Source organism: Portunus trituberculatus, chromosome 42, assembly GCF_017591435.1.
Source record: "Portunus trituberculatus isolate SZX2019 chromosome 42, ASM1759143v1, whole genome shotgun sequence".
Classification (NCBI taxonomy): domain Eukaryota; kingdom Metazoa; phylum Arthropoda; class Malacostraca; order Decapoda; family Portunidae; genus Portunus; species Portunus trituberculatus.
Genome location: NC_059296.1, coordinates 28,491,369 through 28,498,868, shown reverse-complemented (window position 1 = coordinate 28,498,868; position 7,500 = coordinate 28,491,369). Strand labels below are relative to the sequence as shown.

Genomic DNA, 7,500 nt, shown 5'->3' with positions numbered 1-7,500 from the left:
TGCCTTGTTCCAGGAGGAGGAGGAGGAGGAGGAGGAGGAGGATATACATAGGAATATACATAGGAAAGACGAGTGACAGGAGGCCTTGCGACCTATGACGAGGTCACTCGTTTACTATGCTACATGTACAGAAGCTACATACTTAGTAGGAGGTAAGGATAAAACAGATGAAGCTCCTCCCCACCCATCACTCCCTCCGGCGTCACCCGGCAAGAAATAAAACGAAAAATACACCCCGATTGCTGAGAAGGACAATCGGGAAAATTATTAAGGAAAGATGGGAAAAAATGAGAGTACTAACGTAACTACTACTATCGCTAAGAAAAAGAGATATCTAGCGTAACTACTACTATCGCTAAAAGAAAAAAAATTATCGGAAACCATTTTCTTTATAAAACTTGTCTTATTTACTTTTGAACGTAGCTACCGTGTTAACTTGGACGACGGACGCTGGCAGCTTGTTCCAGTGTTCAACTATTCTTACGTAAAAAAGTTTCTTCGCAAATCAGTATTAAATCGCTGTCCTTTAAGCTTCAAGCCGTTATTTCTTGTTACTGATTGCGAAAGCACAAAAAGATTCTCATAATCGATTTTATCTATATTCTTAAGTATTTTAAACGTTTGAATGAGGTCACCTCGGATGCGACGATCTCTGAGGGAGAACATATCTAGTCTTTTGAGACGTTCTTCATATGACAGACCACGTATTCCGAAAATTAGTTTCGTTGCTCGTCTTCGCACGCTCTCTAATTTAATATCTTTTTGATAGCATGGAGACCAGAACTGAACCGCGTATTCCAAATGCGGTCTCACTAATGATGTATAAAGACGCGTTATCTATTATAAAGCAGTCTAAGAGGTAACACCAGCTGTTCTTGACATTCTCTTAATAGCCTCGTTATCTATCAGCCCCTGTGCTCTTATTAAGATCAAGGTTGCGCAGGTATTTGGCTATATCGTCTTCGCTAATTTCATCTATTATCAGCTTTTCATTTTCGGATCCTCTATACATGTTGATCGCGGTTGGCAAGGTCGAAAAGTCTTCTGTGATAAACACGCTGTGAAAAAAGTTATTTAGGATTGTTGCCATGGCTTTACTATCACTCACAAGTGAGTTATTATTATCTTTTATGGGCCCATTTTTTTCTTTGACAGTCTTTTTACTACGAATGTATTGGAAAAACTTTTAGGATTTGTTTTTGCTTGCCTTGATATATTTATTTCGAGATTGCGCTTCGACTTCCTTATCTCTCTCTCGCAACATCTTTTGGTGGTAATATAATTGCTGTAATCGTTATCAGATTTAGTTGGTTTATATTTAGCATATAAGCTCTTTTTCCTGGCGATGATGTGTTTTACAGTGTGTGTCATCCATTGGGGATTTTTGTGCTATTGATCCGTTTTCTAACTTGTGGAATCCATTTACTTTCTGTTTCAAGGAGAATGTTAGTAAAGGCTGAACACATCTGCTCCATGTCTTTATTTGCGAAGACTGTTTGCCAATTAATTCTTTAAAATTCTAGTTTAAGTCTTAGCGCGTTACCTTTCTTATAGTTAGGGACTAAAAGTGCGTTTTCTTTTATATCTACCTCGCAGTTAATATTACATCGTATAATTTTATGATCGCTGTTCGCTAAGACTTCACCCACTTCACAGGTATTTATCAAGTCAGCGTCTGAAGCTAATACGATGTCTAAGATGTTATTGTCTAGTGTGGGTTATTATCTAGGAGGAGGAGGACGTATGTACACAAATGAGTTAAGGACAAATAGCAGAAGACCTGTTGCTCGTTAATTAAGGGTGCTTTGTACGGATCATGCCATCTACCGCAGAATGGAGAAAAGCAATAACACACACACACACACACACACACACACACACACACACACACACACACACACACACACACACACACACACACACGAAGACTCCACGCTACACCATTGTTTTCTCCAATTAGTGCTTGCGGAACAATTGATGAAAAAAAAACAACAACACCAACATCGTATTGTAAGAAATAAAAAGAAAACACACAAGAAATAGGGCTTACGAAATAACGAGGAATAAAAATATAATACAGACGAAGGCTCCTCCACCAATAAGGGCTAACAACATAAACATGGTATGAAGAAAGTTTAATGGAAAGGGAAAATAACTATCACTATCGCTGCTTCTAGACGGTACAAGACAGCCAGCGACATCCCTAACGGAGAGACACTTGATATGTAAGAAAGAGCAAATTTTGATTACAATTGGTTACCACAGCGGGCAGTAGCTCAGTTGTTAAGTGCTGTTCAAATACTTGCCCAGGCTGTCTTTAAAAGCTGCATCTGAGGTGGTGTGAACAGAGGAGGAGGAGGAGGAGGAGGAGGAGGAGGAGGAGGAGGAGGAGGAGGAGGAGGAGGAGGAGGAGGAGGAGGAGAGAAGGAGAGGAGAAGGAGAAGGAGAAGGAGAAGGAGAAGGAGAAGGAGAAGAGAGAGAGAGAGAGAGAGAGAGAGAGAGAGAGAGAGAGAGAGAGAGAGAGAGAGAGAGAGAGAGAGAGAGAGAGAGAGAGAGAGAGAGAGAGAGAGAGAGAGAGAGAGAGAGAGAGAGTGTGTGTGTGTGTGTGTGTGTGTGTGTGTGTGTGTGTGTGTGTGTGTGTGTGTGTGTGTGTGTGTGTGTGTGTGTGTGTGTGTGTGTGTGTGTGTGTGTGTGTGTGTGTGTGTGTGTGTGTGTGTGTGTGTGTGTGTGTGCCCGAGCGCTAGGAAAAGGCCAGTGTCATAATTCGTCTGAGGGATTTGAAAATGCTTTGTTTTTTGCCATATATACTGCTTGTAGTGACGTCATACTGCTAACACCACCACCACCATCACCATCACCATCACCATCACCACCACCACCAGCGCCACCACCACCAGTGCTATAAAGATAATACAAGCTTTTTTTCCCGTTTGTCATCAGAACCATTAGTTTTGTTTCCGCCACCACCACCACCACCACCTCCAACCTCATGACTGTCGCCCTGCACTGTCTGTCTGCTTTCCCGTTATTATCACCTTCACAGTCACCACCATCACCACCAGTATCACAACCATCACCACTACCAACATTCAACACAACAATTATCATTAACAATACCACCACAACAATCAGCTTGAACACCACAACAATATCACCACCACTACCATCACCACCACTGGCATCAACAACAACAACAACAACAACAACAACAACAACAACAACAACAACAACAACAACAACAACAGCAACAGCAACAACAGCAACATACCCCAGAATGAAAACACAAGTACTGACGCAGCAAAACCCTACACTAATATATTTTTTCCCTCCGTCAGAAAAAAAAAAAAAACGGAAAAAAACAGCAACTACAATAAATTCCTCTACTTCAAACAAAACGAAGCAAAAAAAAAAAAAAAAAAAAAAAGGTCCCACGTTAAAAAAAATAAATAAAACCCACTAAAAGAAAAGAACAATAACAAAAAAAAATAAATAACAAAAGCAAAATAGAAAAAAAAAAACCAAGGCAGTTCTTAATTTCAAGAGGTGATGCGACACTTCTCTCCTGAAGGTGCGGAAGTCGTAGGAAGGAAGGAAGGAAGGAAGGAGAACAGACGAGAAAGAGAGGGAGTCAGTCCATGAGATTATCATTGGTGGAGGTAAAAGAGTGAAGATATTGGCTACCTCTTCTTTCTGGAGCAAATGGAGAGAAGAAGCAAAAGAATGTGAGGCGAGTCTGCTGCAGCGCTGGCGGCTCTTAGAAGTGTATGGTTAAAGGCAACACGGAGGAGGAGGAGGAGGAGGAGGAGGAGGAGGAGGAGGAGGAGGAGGAGGAGGATGTCAAGCAGCAGCAAGTGAAGGGTATTGGGTATCAGGAAGGAAGGAAGGACATAACCCACTGAAGGCCAAATTCTTGTACCTCCTTTTTCTTCCTCCTCTTCCTCTATCTTCTTCCTCCCGCCTTCGCAATATTCCTCGTTTCCTCCTCCACTTATGCTCCTTAATTTCCTTTTCTTGTACTTTAGACATCTCCTCTCCTCCTCCTCCTCCTCCTTCGTCCTCCTCCTCCACCTCCTCCTCCTCCTCCTCCTCTTTCATCAGCGTATCCGTCCCTATCTTATCGCATCGTTTTCCTCTTTTTCCTTCATTCTTTTTGTAATCCTGACCAATCCTCTCGTCTTCTCCTTGTCCATTTATCCTTCCTCCATTTCTCCTTTCATTTATTCCATTCTGTAGTTTTCTCCAAGTCGACAAATCTTTATGCTCCTCTTCTCTTCCACTAACTATACTCCCTCCACTTCTCCCCTTCATCCACTTTTTCCATTCTTTCCTTCGTCATTTAGTACTTCCTATATCGCCATCTCATTATCCTACTCTTCCTCGTCTCATGCTAATACTATCCTTCTGTGTCTGCTTCCCTTGCCCCTTCTCACGCCCCCTGGCCCCGAGAAACAAGAGCAGGAAGATGCCCCGTCACGATTACACCCGTTAACGCCATTATATCTCACGTTGCCGCCGCCTTTATCAGCTCATTTGTACGGCAACGCGGTGGCAGTGGCGCGGTAAAAGATGATTATGTGAGTGTACGAGAGTCTGGCGCGAGAAGGGAGCACAGGCGCCACACACCACGCCAGCTGTCTGTCTGTGTGTGTCTTTCTGTCTATCCCGCTGTCCCTCTGTGTTTCTCTGTCTCGCCTCAGTTGCTGTCTTTTTCCTTGCTGGATTTTCTTATTTGTGTTTTTTTTATGTTTTGTTTTTTTACTCGTTTTCTTCTGTCAGTTTATTTATTTTGTTTTTATTTTGCCTTTTTTATTTGATTTTTTTTGTTGCTTTCTAGTTCGGTTTGATTTTCTTAGTCTGATTTTTGTTGCTTTGTTTATGTATCTTTAGTTTTTTTTTTTTACGGTGTCAGTACATATACACATTCTCTCTCTCTCTCTCTCTCTCTCTCTCTCTCTCTCTCTCTCTCTCTCTCTCTCTCAAAGAAAACTCACCTATTTCTTTTTTGCTCTATAGTCCTTCAAGTATAATTTTTCTCCGCCTCCCTCTTGACATCCTCACCTCCCTCACTCGCTGTTGTTAAGTACCTCTACACATTTACTAGCCAGTAATTTAGTGCAAGTATTTCTTAGAATTGAACGTAGGTATAGCTTTTTTCTTCAGCCTCTCGTGACTTTTATACCACTACATGCTCTTAGGAAACCAATAGACCATCGCTTATAGTCTTAGTGGTGGAAGGATCTCACGCGCAGGCCCAGGACCCCGCCAGACCACGTGTATTCCCTCCGAAATTCATGTCAGTCTATCGCCAGCTGCGGCGGCGGGAGGGTGTGCGCCCGGATCGGCTCTCGTTCACTACCCGAGCACTCTGGACTTTTGTTCCGCCGCTCCCAGTGAGGCTGACACTCGTTGACAGTTTGTGGGTGGTAATCTGGAGTGCTTCTGACGCCTCCAGGCAACGCTGACTGTTGCCGACTCACTGACACGGCCTCAGCGTCCTCTTGGCGACTTCAACGGCAAAATAATGTAACGAGATGTTCAATTACTATGTTGGTGGGGAAAAGACAGTGTACCTTCTGCTCCTTTTTCCTTGGATAATGCAAGTGTTTACTGTACTGACTGGAGTTTAAAATTCAAAGACCAGTGTGGGTGACGTGGGCTGGTGGGCTGGCGGGCCAGTAGTGTCCCGGAGCCTTGGCGGGCAGACCACCGTCGGGTCTGGTTGCCCCTCCCCGCTCAACACTTCACTCAGAAGGTAAATTAAAAGTCATTTCAGGGATCGGTCATCCTCCTAATGCAATTATAGCTCGTCCTCATTTGTTTGTGTTTATTGCGACATAAAACGTTCAGCGTTCACTTCAGCTGACGATCAGGAGTGTCGCTTTGTAATGGCACTCCCTGGCGTGTTCCTCTTAACTGGCCACTGTGGACATGCGAGTTTACACTGATGCATTCACGCGCATTGCTATTGCTGGGGTTCATGCTTCACTGGCGCCAGGCTACAGGAAGCCCCAGTGAAGTGCGTGACGTGAAGGGGACTCAGCCAATCCTTGCATGCTGTGCATCGGGAATTGCTGGAGATAACTGTATTATGACAGTTAGCTTGATCTACAAAACAACAAACAATAATGGAGACTTTGATTTTATATATATATATATATATATATATATATATATATATATATATATATATATATATATATATATATTTTTTTTTTTTCTCTCTCAATCTAGTAATCCACTTACATTAATTATTCTAATTATGAATACATAATAAACTAGAAATTCTCTTAATTATTCTTCAGCAACCTGAACAAAATAGGAGTCTTCATTAAAATAGCAATTCGGAATCCATAGCAAGGAAATGAAGGAGGAGGAACAAATCATTTTCGTGAAACAAACTTTTTTATGCACGAAATTAGGGGAGCGATAAGACCAAGATCAAGGCGGCGAGGGGAAGACGAGAGTACACTCACAGACGGCAGCTCTCGGTGAGTCTGTGGAGCGCCTTCTGTGACGTGCTTTTTAGCATACATGAATAATCTGCACCTTTAATTCACAGTCATTAAGCCTCACTCGCGCCCTTGTGCCAGCCTCGCCAGATTTAGTAATTCAATCAGGAGTTACGACTTTCCAGACGCGTCCTGTCCATGAGGGAGGGAGGGAGGGAGGGAGGGAGGGAGGGGAGAGAGGAGAGGAAGGAGAGCCGTCTACCACTTGTCTAAAATGACTTACTGTATGGGCATCTACTGTCCTCCTGCTGTCTTGGTTTCATAACTCCAGAGGGTGATTTATTGTTACTTCCTGTTATCTCTATACGTCTCTCTCTCTCTCTCTCTCTCTCTCTCTCTCTCTCTCTCTCTCTCTCTCTCTCTCTCTCTTCTCTGTGTGTGTGTGTGTGTGTGTGTGTGTGTGTGTGTGTGAAACAAACTCGATAAAATAAACTCGCTGAAGGCCATAAACTGAAAAGAATACCACAAGAGTTCACAAAGATAAAAGATAATCTGAGGCCTTGAGGTATTTTTGACGTTAATCTCTTAAAAAATCTTCGCTATAGTGCAGTGTGTGGTATCTTATTCACTTCCAAAACTCGTGCAAATGCTTGCGGCACCAACAGTTCATTAGGTAACACTCCAAAGTCTGCCTATGAAAAGGACGCTTCGCAGTGATGTCCGTACTAAATGACTGCGGTGTACTTTGAGCGCTTTTATTATTGTATTATTCTATTGGAGAGAGAAAAAAATATGAATAGAAATCGCACTCGTGGTATCAAAGCTGCAAAACATGTGATTTATTTTTGTGCTTCTGAAAATAAATGTCCTTGAAACTTGAATATCAAATACTCAAACACACACGCGACAGAGAGAGAGAGAGAGAGAGAGAGAGAGAGAGAGAGAGAGAGAGAGAGAGAGAGAGAGAGAGAGAGAGAGAATGTGTGTGTGTGTGTGTGTGTGTGTGTGTGTGTGTGTGTGTGTGTGTGTGTGTGTGTGTGTGTGTGTGTGT

General features: G+C 42.7%; 2 long non-coding RNA genes across 2 annotated transcripts in view; one reads left to right on the top strand and one right to left on the bottom strand.

Moving 5' to 3' along the window:
* The window catches only part of LOC123517667, a 107,039-nt gene that overhangs the window by 26,436 nt on the left and 73,103 nt on the right, over positions 1-7,500 (bottom strand). The window lies entirely within an intron of this gene.
* The window catches only part of LOC123517666, a 46,500-nt gene continuing 44,314 nt past the window's right edge, over positions 5,315-7,500 (top strand). Inside the window, exon 1 of the long non-coding RNA XR_006678530.1 lies at positions 5,315-5,752. This is a non-coding gene — a long non-coding RNA (uncharacterized LOC123517666). The remainder of the gene's footprint in view (positions 5,753-7,500) is intronic.